The sequence below is a fragment of the Lactuca serriola genome, chromosome 6, assembly GCF_051521515.1.
Source record: "Lactuca serriola cultivar US96UC23 chromosome 6, Lser_US96UC23_V15, whole genome shotgun sequence".
NCBI classification, from domain to species: domain Eukaryota; kingdom Viridiplantae; phylum Streptophyta; class Magnoliopsida; order Asterales; family Asteraceae; genus Lactuca; species Lactuca serriola.
In genome coordinates, this window is record NC_136413.1 from 139,065,917 (window position 1) to 139,080,000 (window position 14,084).

General features: G+C 40.2%; 1 non-coding gene across 1 annotated transcript in view; it reads left to right on the forward strand.

The window, feature by feature from the left end:
• The first annotated feature begins 13,982 nt into the window (after positions 1 to 13,982).
• LOC145060723 (U6 spliceosomal RNA) overlaps positions 13,983 to 14,084 on the forward strand; it is a 103-nt gene continuing 1 nt past the window's right edge. Inside the window, exon 1 of the small nuclear RNA XR_013686910.1 lies at positions 13,983 to 14,084. This exon is cut by the window's right edge and continues 1 nt beyond it. This is a non-coding gene — a small nuclear RNA (U6 spliceosomal RNA).

Consider the following 14,084-nt stretch of genomic DNA (forward strand, 5'->3'; position numbering starts at 1 on the left):
GTTGTTGTGTGATGTGTTTCAGGTACTAGCGAGGATCGCGGGAAGGCGCCGGCATGATTCGTACACACTCTTGGAGTTTATGATATTGAGATCTTGGGACATATTTTGTTATGTTACAGTGGACACATTATGTTTTTATGATTATCGTGTGAACGGAAGTATGTTTTAAAATGAAAAATTGTTTTGTAAAATTCACGTCGTTACAAGTTGGTATCAGAGCCTTGGTTTGAGGGATTCGGGTGCATCTTCGGATGAATCTGAACTCAAACTGAGGAATTGAGAATGTTTTTCAAAAAATAAACAATTTTTCTAAAAAGTGTAAAAGATTTTGAGAAAGGCAGAAGGAAGCAGTGTGTACGATCACCCAGCGCCTGAACGGTGATTTCCCAAAATACCCTTACATTATGTGTTACGAGATATGTTATGATATGATATGCATGCTAGAGTTGGCTAGGTATTCATATTAGGACTAGAGTGGCCTGATTTTGTGATGCCTTAGCCTAGGAAGGATTTTGCTGCTATGTGATGCTTGAGAGCGAGTAGGTAGCAGTGAGGGGCTGATAAGAGGTCTACCGAAGGGTAGCCTATGCCAGTGAGATATAGAGTAGTTGTGATCTGGGATCCAAGGAGGAGGACTTAGGGTGAATACTGATGCGGTGTAGATGGTAGTATAAGGGCCCGTACTACTGAAGACACCAAAGCAATGCGCACCCTAAGTAAGAATCCTTGGGTACCAAGGAACAAGTGGGGTCAATTTATCGAGTGCGAGTTTGCTCGAGCAAGTCTCTGATATTTCTATGTTATAATTCAGAGACATCATGGTTGGGACACGCCATAGGCCTGAGTCGAGTGGCGTGAGTGACGAGGAGCTTCGTCAGATGATCCACGATGAGGTGGCGGCGGCGGCGATCAGGGCCGAGATTCCAGAGATGTTTGGGTCTATCAAGACCACACTGATTGAGACTTTCGATGATCGGTATGCTGCGGTGACTGAGGTTGCTGCTGCAGCTACTGCAGCTGTGGCTGCTGCCAGACCTCAGGGAGGTGACTCACTATTGCTTCGAGAGTTCAGAAACACGAAGCTACCAGAGTTTGATGGGACGCAGGATCCGATCGCTGTGATGAGATGGATTGCTGATATCGAGGGATGATTCTATACGTGTTCATGTCCGGAGCATCTGAGGGTACGGTTCGTGTTGAACCAGCTCCACTTGGGAGCTAAGGATTGGTGGAAGTTCGTGACGACGAGCTTCACCTCTTGTAGAGATTTCAGCGGTGACCTCGGAGAGGTTCACCACCATGTTCAGAGATGAGTATGTTCCCCCGGTGGAGAGGGAACGGTTGGTTCAGGAGTTCTTGACCCTCAAGCAGGGTACTGATTCGGTTACTGTGGTTACCAGGAAGTTTCATGAGAGGGCGATGTTCTGCCCTGAGCAGGTGTCTTCTGAGCAGGCACGTATGAGCCGGTATTTGGGCGTTCTGAGGAGAGACATTTGGGAGTTCGTGTCGAACTCGACGTACCGGACATTTTTTGAGCTCCAAGCAAATGCCCGGAAGAGGGAGATTGAGTTGGAGACTCAGGCCAGGGAGGAGGCCGAGTCTCAGAGGATGGATCGGCAGCCAGCACAATCTCAACCTGCAGCCAAGCAGACCAAGTCCGCTGATACGAGATCTGGAGGCCAGAAGGGCCGCACTTGTGGGAAGTGCGGCAAGGGACATGATGGGTTCTGTCGATCGGGTGCTTGCTACAAATGTGGCAAGGAGGGGCATATCGCCAAGGATTTCCCCCAAGGGATTTATGGTTTGCTTTCATTGCAACCAGACAGGCCATCGGAAGGCCGAGTGCCTGCAGTTACATCAAGGATTAGCACAGGGATCTGCACCTACTGCTAGGGTTACCGAGGTTCGGCCAGTAAAGGCCGAGGCACCACAAGCTCACGGGAAAGCTTTCCAGTTGACAGCGGAGGAGGTCCGCGCAACGCCCGATGTTGTGGCTGGTATGTATTCTTTATTTATTTATGTTGATTTGAGATATTGTGCTTATATGATGATATGTGTAGGTACTTTTCTTGTGAGTTCTGTACCTGCCTTAGTGTTATTTGACTCGGGTGCGAGTCGATCGTTTGTGTCGATAGCGTTTAGTCGGCACATCAGCAGCAGACGAGAGGCGTTGAGTCGACCTCTGCGAGTTTCCATAGCTGACGAGCGAGCAGTGTTTGCTATGGAGGTGATACGAGGATGTGTGCTTGAGATCTTCGGTGTTGAGTTCCCGATAGATCTGGTCCCGATAGCAATGGGGGATGTGTGTGTCATAGTGGGCATGGATTGGTTGAGCCGATTTGGGGTTGTGATAGACTGCGAGCGGCAGTTGGTGACAATACGAGACCCTAGTGGGGGAGTATTTACGGTGTACGGTGAGGGTACCCGATGTAGGTCGGCGTCCTGTTCGGCTGCCAGAGCGAGACAGAGTTTACAGCAGGGCTGCAGTGGGTTTGTAGCCTATGTGATAGACACACGAGAGGCCGCTGGGAGGCCCAGTTCGATTGATGACGTTGAGATAGTGCGTGAGTTCCCGGATGTTTTTCCTGAGGAGTTGTCGGGTTTGCCTCCCGAGAAGCAGGTAAAGTTCCGCATCGATTTGGTTTTGGGGGCAGCGCCTATCGCCAAGGCGCCTTATCGCCTTGCGCCGCTAGAGATGCAGGAGTTATCCTCGTAAATTTAGGAGTTGCTGGGGAAGGGGTTTATTAGACCAAGTAGTTCCCCTTGGGGAGCACCGATCCTTTTTGTCAAGAAAAAGGATGGTTCACACCGGATGTGCATTGATTACCGGGAGTTGAACAAGCTAACAGTCAAGAACCGTTACCCCTTACCGAGGATCGATGATTTGTTCGATCAACTGCAGGGAGCGTCTTGGTTTTCCAAGATTGATCTGAGGTCGGGATATCATCAGATGAGGATGCGTGATGAGGATATCTAGAAGACGACGTTCATGACTCGTTATGGGCATTACGAGTTCGTGGTGATGCCTTTCATGCTCACCAATGCACCGGCGGTGTTCATGGATCTCATGAACAGGGTGTGCAGGTCAATGTTAGATCGTTCGGTGATTGTGTTCATTGATGATATATTGGTGTATTCGAGATCCAGAGAGCAGCATGAGGAGCATTTGAGGGAGATCCTCGGAGTTCTGAGATCGGAGAGGCTTTATGCCAAATTCTCCAAGTGCGAGTTCTGGTTACGGGAGGTCCACTTCTTGGGGCATCTTGTCAACCAGAATGGGATTTTGGTCGATCCGGCCAAGATCGAGGCGGTCATGAGGTGGGAGGTGCCGAGATCGCCCGCCGAGATCAAGAGATTTCTAGGATTGGCCGGCTATTATCGAAGATTTATCAGGGATTTCTCCAAGATCGCCGTGCCACTCACCAGGTTGACCCGGAAGGGTGTTGTTTTTTTCATGGGGTCTGGAGCAGCAGACCTTGTTTGAGACACTTTGCTAGAAGTTATGCGAAACCCCTGTGTTAGCCCTCCCGGAAGGTATGGAGGATTTTGTAGTGTATTATGACGCATCGATATCGGGGTTGGGTGCGGTGCTTATGCAGAGAGGGCATGTGGTAGCATATGCATCGAGACAGTTGATGCCTCATGAGACGAGGTATCCCACCCATGATCTGGAGTTGGGGCAGTGGTGTTCGCCCTCAAGATATGGCGTCATTATTTGTATGGGGTTCGGTGTACCATATACACGGACCATAAGAGTTTAAAGTATTTGATAAATCAGCCCAACCTGAATATGCGCCAGAGGAGATGGTTGGATGTGGTAAAGGATTACGATTGTGAGATCCTGTACCACCCGAGCAAAGCTAATGTTGTAGCTGATGCGCTGAGTCATAGGGCGGAGAGTGCCCCGATTCGATACATTTGTATGCGACTGACAGTGATGACTCCGGTGTTGGACACCATTCGGGAGGCCCAAGCATAGGTCGTGATACCGAAGAACCGAAATAGGGAGTGGGTGATCGAGCAGGTGTCCGAGTTTGTTACCAATAGTCGAGGGCTGATGACCTTTCAAGGTCGGATTTGGGTGTCGTATGCAGGCAGGGCACGTACCATTCTGAAGGAGGAGGCGCATAGATCGAGATTCTCGATCCATCCTAGGGCCACAAAGATGTATTTGGACCTGAAGAAAGATTATTGGTGGCCCTGTATGAAGAGGGATGTCGCGTGGTTTGTCGAGAGGTGCTTGACCTGTCGCAAGGTTAAGGCCGAGCACCAGCATCCACATGGCAAGTTGCAGCCGCTTGAGGTTCCCCAGTGGAAGTGGGAACATATTTCCATGGAATTCATCACCAAATTGCCAAGAACCACAAGGGGTGTCGATGCAATTTGGGTGATCGTCGACCGGCTGATGAACAGCGCACATTTTCTTGCTATCAGTGAGAGCTCTTCTGCTGAGAGGTTGGCAAAGTTGTATGTGAAGGAGGTGGTATCGCGTCATGGAGTACCAATATCGATTGTGTCAGATCGAGATGTACGTTTCACTTCCAGGTTCTGGAAGAAGTTCCACGAGGAGTTGGGTACGAGATTGCATTTCAGTACCGCCTACCACCCCCAGACGGACGGACAAAGTGAGCGGACGATTCAGATGCTCGAGGACATGCTCCGAGCATGTGTGTTGGACTTCGGAGGAAGTTGGGACACGTATCTGCCGTTGGCTGAGTTTTTGTACAACAATAGCCACCATTCTAGTATTGGTATTCCTCCCTTCGAGTTGTTGTATGGGAGGAGGTGTTAGACTCCCATTTGCTGGGGAGAGGTAGGGCACCGTGTGATGGGTAGCACTGAGATAATACTCCAGACGGCAGAGCAGATACAACGGGTTAGACAGAGGTTACTGACGGCTCAAAGTCATCAGAAGAGTTATGCGGATCGGCGACGATCCGAGCTGGAGTTCCAGGTGGGGGACTTCGTACTCCTGAAAGTATTTCCTTGGAAAGGAGTGATCCGATTCAGGAAGAGGGGAAAGATGGGGCCCCGGTACATCGGTCTATTCAGGGTGACCGCGAGGGTGGGCAAGGTAGCATATCGGATAGAGCTACCTGCAGAGTTGAGCCAGATTCATGATACCTTCCACGTATCTCAGTTGAGGAAGTGTATAGCCGACGAGTCGGCAGTGGTACCGCTAGAGGATATTCAGGTGGATGCGAGCTTGAATTATGCGGAAAGGCCAATCGCGATTCGGGATCAGAAGATCAAAGTTCTATGGAACAAGAAGGCGTCACTAGTGCAGGTCCAGTGGCAACATCGGAAGGGTTCCGAGCTGACCTGGGAGCCGGAGTTGGAGATGCGGGAGCAGCATCTAGAGTTATTCGTCGAGCAGGACTTCGAGGGCGAAGCCTGATTCTAGTGGGGGAGAATTGTAACATCCGGATTCCCAGGTACCCTATGATAAGTATTTATATTGAATTTGTGAGAGGGACTCGACGAGTAGGCGATCAGACTCGCCGAGTGGGATCGCGCATCCTTTGGTCTGATTTAATGAGGGACTCGACGAGTCCATGAGTGGACTCGGCGAGTCCACGCTGTTTAATGAAACCCTAATTTATTGGGTTTGGGACCTATTTAAGGACCCTTATAGCCACCATTTGCGGCTACCAAACCCTTGAGAGAAACCCTAGAAGTGCTTGAGTGTTGTGTGAAGGAAGAAGCCATTATTTGACCTTTGTGGGTTAATTTGTGCAAGAAGAAGGTGGTTCCAGCTTAGAGGAGGCCAAGGAGGTTTCATATATGTGGATTTCAAGCAAAGGAAACCATCCTTGAGGTAGCTTATCAATCCTTTTCTGTTCTGTTAAAGAATCCATGGATCTAGGGTTTTCTATACCCTTTATTAGGTTGATTTGTTGGAAATATGGTCTCTTATCATGTTTAGACTTCAGATCTGGACCCACAGTGGTCCAGAGGATGTTATCCATCTTGCTTTATGTTGAGTTATGGAAGAAATGGACTTAGGATGTTGTATTTGGGGTTATTTCTTCAAGTAGAGTTATTTGGACATTGCATGAGTATCAAGATCGAACCTGTACGTGTTTATTGAGCTTAGGAAGGTCAGATGTATGGATTAGAGGAACATATCTGACCTCGGAAGGCCATTTGAGTTTGAGCATGGTGGAAACTCGCTGAGTTCATAAGTGGACTCGACGAGTCGAGTCGGGGTTTCCCCGCGATTTGTGACAGGTGTAACCCGTCGAGTGGAATGATGAATTGACGAGTCAAGAGAGGCTGAAAGGATTCATAAAAACTGCATGGACTCACTGAGTCGCCCATGTGCACTTGACGAGTCAGGTCAAAGTTTGACCGTTGACTTTCGTTGACTTTAGGATTATGGTCAAGACTGATTCAGGAGAGTTTAGGGAAGGGTAAAATGGCCTTCTACCCAGTCTGTAGAGATGAGAGCATGAGAGTGTATTGATCGGGAATGTTATTTGAATAATAGGAGGAGGCTAAGTCGGGACGTTGAGCACGAGAGTTTATCCGACTTCATTGAGGTGAGTCTTCTCACTATACTGTACCTAGAAGGGTACCTATGTGTGACTGGAAGGTCTTGTATGCTATGATGTATGTGCTATATGCGGTTATGTGATATGTATGTGCTATGTGTGTTATGTATGATAAGGACCGAAAGGTCAAGATGATATATATGTATGTGCTATGTATGTTACGTTGGTAAGGACCGGAAGTTCAAGAGGTTACGGACTGGAAGGTCGATATGGGTAGGACCAGAAAGTCTACCGGGATTTGGGACGGAAGTCCCCTGAGACACATGGATCGGAAGATCCTATAGAGTTATGGCCTGGAAAGGCATATGTGGGGTATGTTGTATTTTGGGGAACTCACTAAGCATTTATGCTTACAGTTGTTGTGTGATGTGTTTCAGGTACTAGCGAGGATCGTGGGAAGGCGCTGACATGATTCGTACACACTCATGGAGTTTATGGTATTGAGATCTTGGGACATGTTTTGTTATGTTACAGTGGACACATTATATTTTTATGATTATCGTGTGAATGAAAATATGTTTTAAAATGAAAAATTGTTTTGTAAAATTCACGTCGTTACATTTGTAATCAGATAATTATTACTATTTTATTAATCCTAGTGATGAAACAATACCATTTCTTATATATATATATATATATATATATATATATATATATATATATATATATATATATATATATATATATATATATATATATATATATATGCGGTGCGGTTTAAACCGCGACTTTAAATCTGAAAACCGCAAACCACACCGCATAGTGCGGTTTAGCGATATAACAAACCGCAAACCACACCGCAAAAGTTCTAAACCGCATTATGCAGTGTGGTGTGGTGCGGTGCGGGCGGTTTATGTATTTTGTGCGGTTTGGTGCACACCCCTACCCAGAGCTATTTCCAGATGCGACAAACTTCAAGGATGAAGTCTCAATAAGTGGGGGAGATTTGTAACGCCCAGTTCTTGGTATGTATTTTAAATACGATTTATTCATTTTGTTCATGAACTCGACGAATTGGAGGCCCTAAACTCGTCGAGTAGGAATGGAAATTGGGACACAAGATTTAAAGTCTACTTGAGGAGTTGAGAGCCTCAACTCGATGAGTAGGGCTGCCAGAATGAAACTCTAATTTTTAGGGTTTAGCACCCTATTTAAACACTGTAACCCCAAAGGATGGCCTCATTTACAACCTCCATCGTCCCAAACCCTAGCCACGAAATCTAATATGTTTTTGGAGAGTTTTGAGTCATTTTGTGAATTCTTTGTGATTTTGAAGCTTCAGAAGGAAGGAGAAGCTTGGGGATTCAAGAGGAAGCTAGTAAATGTCACAACTGGAAATTTAGCCAGGAAGTCCTACGATCATGTAAATATCATCCATGATGATACTTGTAGTTCTGACATGATATTTTACACTATATTCATTCTATGACAACACACACTTAGTCAAGATTTACAATTGAAATTCAAAACTCGATACAAAACGAATTATGAAATAAATTGGGAGTTAAAAACCCTAAAAATCCATGTTCAAGTTCTATATGGATTAAGATTTCCTTATTGGGCCTAACAGACCAATAAGCATTCAATTCGACTACTTTTGGCTTAGAAACCCTATTTGGATTCTAAATGGACCCAATTCATAAATCCATAACATTTTGGACCATGTGGGCCTAGAATGATTCATTCTAACCCTAATGGGCCTTATTGGGCCATAAATGAATTAATTAGCCCTAATAGGCCATAAACACATTCCTTTATACCATATTAGGATGTGAACCTTCCTAAGGGCCCAATGGGCCGAAAATTTATTTTTGGGCTTCATAAATTCGAACAAGCCAAGTGAAGGCCCAAATTTCTTCATCCTCTTTCCTCCTAGCCCCATTCTCGGCCCATTAAGTAGTTAAACAAAAAAGGAGGAAAAAGAGGAAAAATGAAGAAAATTTGAGCTCTAGAGTATTATGTGGTAGTGGTAGGGGTGAAATAGTCATTGGTTACCAGTTGAAAAAGACCGAAGCGGTAGGCCAACACCCAGATATGCTAGGCATTTACCATTTGAAAGAGACCGAAGGGGTAGGCCAACACCTAGATATTCTAGGCATTTACCATTTGAAAGAGACCGAAGGGGTAGGCCAACACCCAGATATGCTAGGCAGTTACTGGTTGAAAGAGACCAAAGGGGTAGGCCAACACCCAGATATGCTAGGCAGTATGTGTATTATATGTTATGTGGTATGATGAAGGAACTCACTAAGCTTTGTGCTTAAGATTTTCAATTTTTGTTTTAGGTACTTCTTCTTCGAAGGGAAAGGAGTCGACACGACTGCAACACATTACACCTCTATTTTCCGCACTATAATGTTCTTGGGATTTGTACTCTGATATTATTATGACTTGTTTTCAGACATATGACTTATGGTTTTTATGATATGGGATAACTCAATGATGTTTTCAACAATCTATTTTATGAATTATTAAACTAAAAATGAAATTTTTGGTCTTGGATTTTGGGATGTTATAGAAAAATCACAATTTTTAGAGTGTCACGATGTGAGACAGGATGTCTCACGATGTGACATTCAGGATGAAGTGTATGTCCATTTTTTAGGCTCACGACGTGACACATATGAGTTCACGTCGTGAGATCAGGCTAACCCTAATTCGTGTTGCGTGCCTTATTTAACGGAAGTGTGAGGTTAGGGTTTGGAAACCCTTAGCCTCCATCACCTCCTTCACGCCCAAAAGTTCTTAGCCTCCATTAGTGACCTTAAATAGCTTATCTAGTGGGCTTTTGGCACTTTAAAGAAGAAGAAGACTCCTTGGGTGCACCCTTTTGTCAATCAAGCTCCTACCTCATCATCTTGATATGCTTTTGAACCTTTGTAAGTCATAAAGCTCCTGCCTTTATCTCCAATGCATGCTAGATCTAAGATTTATGGTTTCTTTTTCATGTATCAGTTGGGTAGCATGCATAGGATCCATAAAGTTAGCAAGTTTATGGATCGTTAAGGCATTTCCAATTAGTATGAGTTCAAATCTAAAGTTTGGTGTTGGTTTTTTACTTCAAACATGAGTCTTGATCCTATTATCTTCTTATTGACCTAGTTGGTGTTCAAGTCATGCATTGGAAATGCATGACTGTAAAGCTTCGATTTTTATGGTCCTTAGGGTTGGGGAGACCCTTTGGAAATCTCAATGAAAGGATTAAGCGATTAAGAGCTTAATGTTCAAAGTTGTCTAGAGTGGATCTCACGACGTGAGCAATAGCATGTCACATCGTGAGATGTGGTATTCGTGATTGTTTTATTATTTTCTAGTCACGACATGAACTATGGGTGGTCACGACGTGACCATTGGCTGGAGTTGACCATGATTGACTTTTTGACCTCGGTTGACATTAGGTCAAGCTAAGGTATAAAGGAACTAGACTGATAGGGTATGACTTTGTTGCTGTTAGCTGACTGGTTGCTTCTGTCTACCCTGTATGTGAGTGTTGTTGTATTCCTAGCCGTTATTTGCGAGGATAGTCATCTCACTATACTTGTTAAGGAACTGGAAAGGATTATGATATTATTTCGAGTTTTTCTATACTTTTGTACATGGGGCAGTGGGGGTACTGCAACATCCCAAAAAAATTGTTTATATATAAAACAAATTATCAGTAAACCAACTTTATGTTATTGCACCCCCAACTAAATGGTTTGTACCATCTTTTTAATGTCTTGGATAGAATAACTACATAAAATATATATTTTCCTGTTGCCAAAGCAAGTGTAGAGAGAAAAAGTTGTAGAATACCACGGATGATCAAATTTTAAATGATTGTTTAGTCATTTTTCTTGAGAAATATGTGTTTCTACAAGTTCTTGATGACAATGTCATTGATCAATTTCAAGACATAACGACTAGGCAGATTCAATTGTAACTATTGCTCAAATTATGTGTGTGTGTGTGTGTCTATATATATATATATATATATATATATATATATATATATATATATATATATATATATATATATATATAGAGAGAGAGAGAGAGAGAGAGAGAGAGAGTTTATAATGCGGACAGACAATTATTGTGCGGACGTGTGGTCAGTGCTATTCTATGAGAGTTATTAAGATAATAAGTTGTTTAGTAATGCGAATACGTTCAACCTCATACAACTACCGTCATTTTCATGCATTCTCACTAATTCTTATTCATTTTTGCTCTAACACATCGTTTTTCACTCATTTTCATTCTTACAGAATACAACTCAATAAACATTCTGATAGAATGAGAATAATAATAAAAAGTCTATAATAACCTTATAGACAATTTAATTAGTGAGAATGTGTGATAACGACAATAGTTATGTAAGATTGAACATATTGATATTATCAAAGAACATATTTTCTTTATCATTCTTACATAATAACACTGTCCACACGTCCGCACAATAGATGACAATCCACATTTGAACCTAGCTCTCCATATATATATATATATATATATATATATATATATATATATATATATATATATATATATATATATGATTTACGACTTTAAATATTAATAAACTCTTTGCTTTTACTATTTTGAAACTTGAAAATTTTTGTACCCTTGTATAAATTTTTGCTACACCACTGACTACCTTGCTGCACAGCCTTCTTTAAGAGTTAAACATGACAATTCGCTCAACTACTATTGTCTATTTCAATAACATCATTACAATCTATATGACATTTAACTCAGTCCAACACTAACTGGCAAAACATATTGAGCTCGATATCCAATTACATGTGACAAAGTTGGGATCGGTCTTGTTATTCTATGTTCCATCACAATACCACTTCACCAACATCTTTGTAAAAAAGTTAGCTTTCACCATGTTTTTTGAGTTTCTTGTTTGAGTATCTAGTCATCTCTCTTTCAAACTATGGTGGCATATTGTTATCTATCCATGTTTAGCTCTCAACCCATGTATTTCTTATACTATAGTATATCAATGTTTACAACTGCAAATATTATGCGTAGTATAGGGTCGGTCCTGAGTTATCTTAGGCCCGGTGCAAACATAAAAAAAAGCCCCATAAAAGTAAGTTTATATAAAAAATTTATATATATATATATATATATATATATATATATATATATATATATATATATATATATATATATATAAGTTTAACACCAAAACCCCCTAAAAATAAGTTTTGTATAAAACAAATTATATATATATATATATATATATATATATATATATATATATATATATATATATGGTTAGGATTAAATATGAATTACAATTATTGTGTGAATGTATGACCATTTCTTGTCCATTTGATTTAAAAAAAGGAATGGATGTGATTTGAGGGTACATAGGATAGCATGTACTATATAATTACACTTATTTAATTATAATTCTATTTTAGTCTATTAACTTATATTTAAAAAGGAAAGATTACTAATTAATTGCATAATTTAATGAGTTTTTTATTAAATACTTAGTTATATTATTTTACAAAAGTAAACATGGATAATTAAACATCATTTAAAAAAACGTAAGTCCATAAAACTATTTTCATACATGGAATAGATTTCATTCTTTAAGAATGATTCATGAATATTGTATATCATATTCTTGAAGAAAATACAATATTCTTTTACGCAGCCAATGTAATAACATCAAATGAGAATTCTTGAGGAATATAAAATAATTTGGATACACACAAAATTAGTCGTGGTAAAATAAAATATATTCTTAAATGTGTTCAGTTTCACATAAAATTAATTAAATATACAATGTGTAGTAAAAATAAATATATTCTTAAAGAATGTTTTTGGTTAGACATAAAATCAATTGAACCTACTGATAAGTAGTGATAATAAATAAATTCTTTAAGAATCATCTAATCCACTACAATTAACCTCCAACATCGGAACCTTAGTCGTGTACGATTAACCTCCCAAATCGAAACCTTAATTCATATTATAATGATTTTTTTTATTAAATCAACATTCATTCTTTAAAGAATCGACATTAATTGTAAACATAAAAAAAACCTTGATTCCTCTAATTTTTGAAACAATCAACGTCAAAATCCATGGAGGTTGAAAATTTCTTTTCCCATTCTATAGTTGATTATCTCCTTTTTTTTTTTTAAATTGTTATGGTGATATTGTTATATAAGAATGACTCCGATGAATACAAAGGGTAATTTTATTAATTCCATATATAGTGCTTAGTAATTAATGAAAAATAAATAAACTAATTATAAGATTCCATAATTACTCTAGACTATTGATTGGACCAAAATTGGTGATACATTCACATAATATATATTGGTTATATATGATCCTAACTCTCTCTCTCTCTCTCTCTCTCTATATATATATATATATATATATATATATATATATATATATATATATATATATATATATATATATAAACAAAATAAACCTAAAGGTTATGATGAATTGTATGAGTAAAAACAAAAAACAAATTTGTTTAATTACTCAAAACATAAAAGTATAAAAGTTAGGAAGGTCAAACTTGTAACTAATGGAAATTGATTTATTAAATTGAATTAACTACTAAATTTGAGAGATTGATATGTAATTTCTATTTATTTAAAAAAAGAAAAAAAGTTTGATTTAATTAAAAAGTTTAATACGGCATTTATCGAACCTACATCAAACGATAAACAACAAGAATAGCGAATATTTTTTTGCCGGCTGAGTTACATTACATTTGCGTTATATTATTGAAGAAACAAATGTATATACATAGATTATAACTATATCATTTTATTAAATTCGGGCCTTATTTTTTTCCGAGGCCCTGTGCGGATGCACGCCCTTAAAACCGGTCGTGGCGTAGTATATCACAATCTTTTCATGGAAATATTGTCTTTATTATTGAAAACTTTGATTCTATGATTATATAATGATTAAGCACATAAACCTTACTTGTTTTGTCATTTTGTGTCGAGTTTAAAGATTTGGTATTGAGTAACAAGATTGCTTCGTTGCACGATCAAGGGAGAATTTGATGTTGGAGATAATGACTTAGGAGGGTAATTAGGTTTCCAGTTTGTCCGTATTAGGTTACTAAGTTTTTTTTTTGTGCGTATTAGACCAATATGGTTGTTATTACCGTTTAGAAATAGTCATTTTTACAGGTAAAACCGGTAAAAAGGACTATTTCTAAACGTTAATAACAACCATATTGGTCTAATACGCACAAAAAAAACCTTAGTGACCTAATACGGACAAACTGGAAACTAATTACCTTCCTAGGTCATTAACCCTAATTTTAAAGACATTGAGAATGTATGACCATCAACAGTAAACTAGTTCGTTTAGAACTCGCGTTGTCCCATATCGACCAGAAGAAGAACCAACGACTCCTCTATATGGCGAAACTCTTCATCTATAGTCGTCCCTTCGGGGACATCCGATAAACTTGGAACGATACAGAGAAGATTAGCATGACCCCTGCGCAAGGATGACACGCACAAATCGTGAAATGGTCAAAAAAAT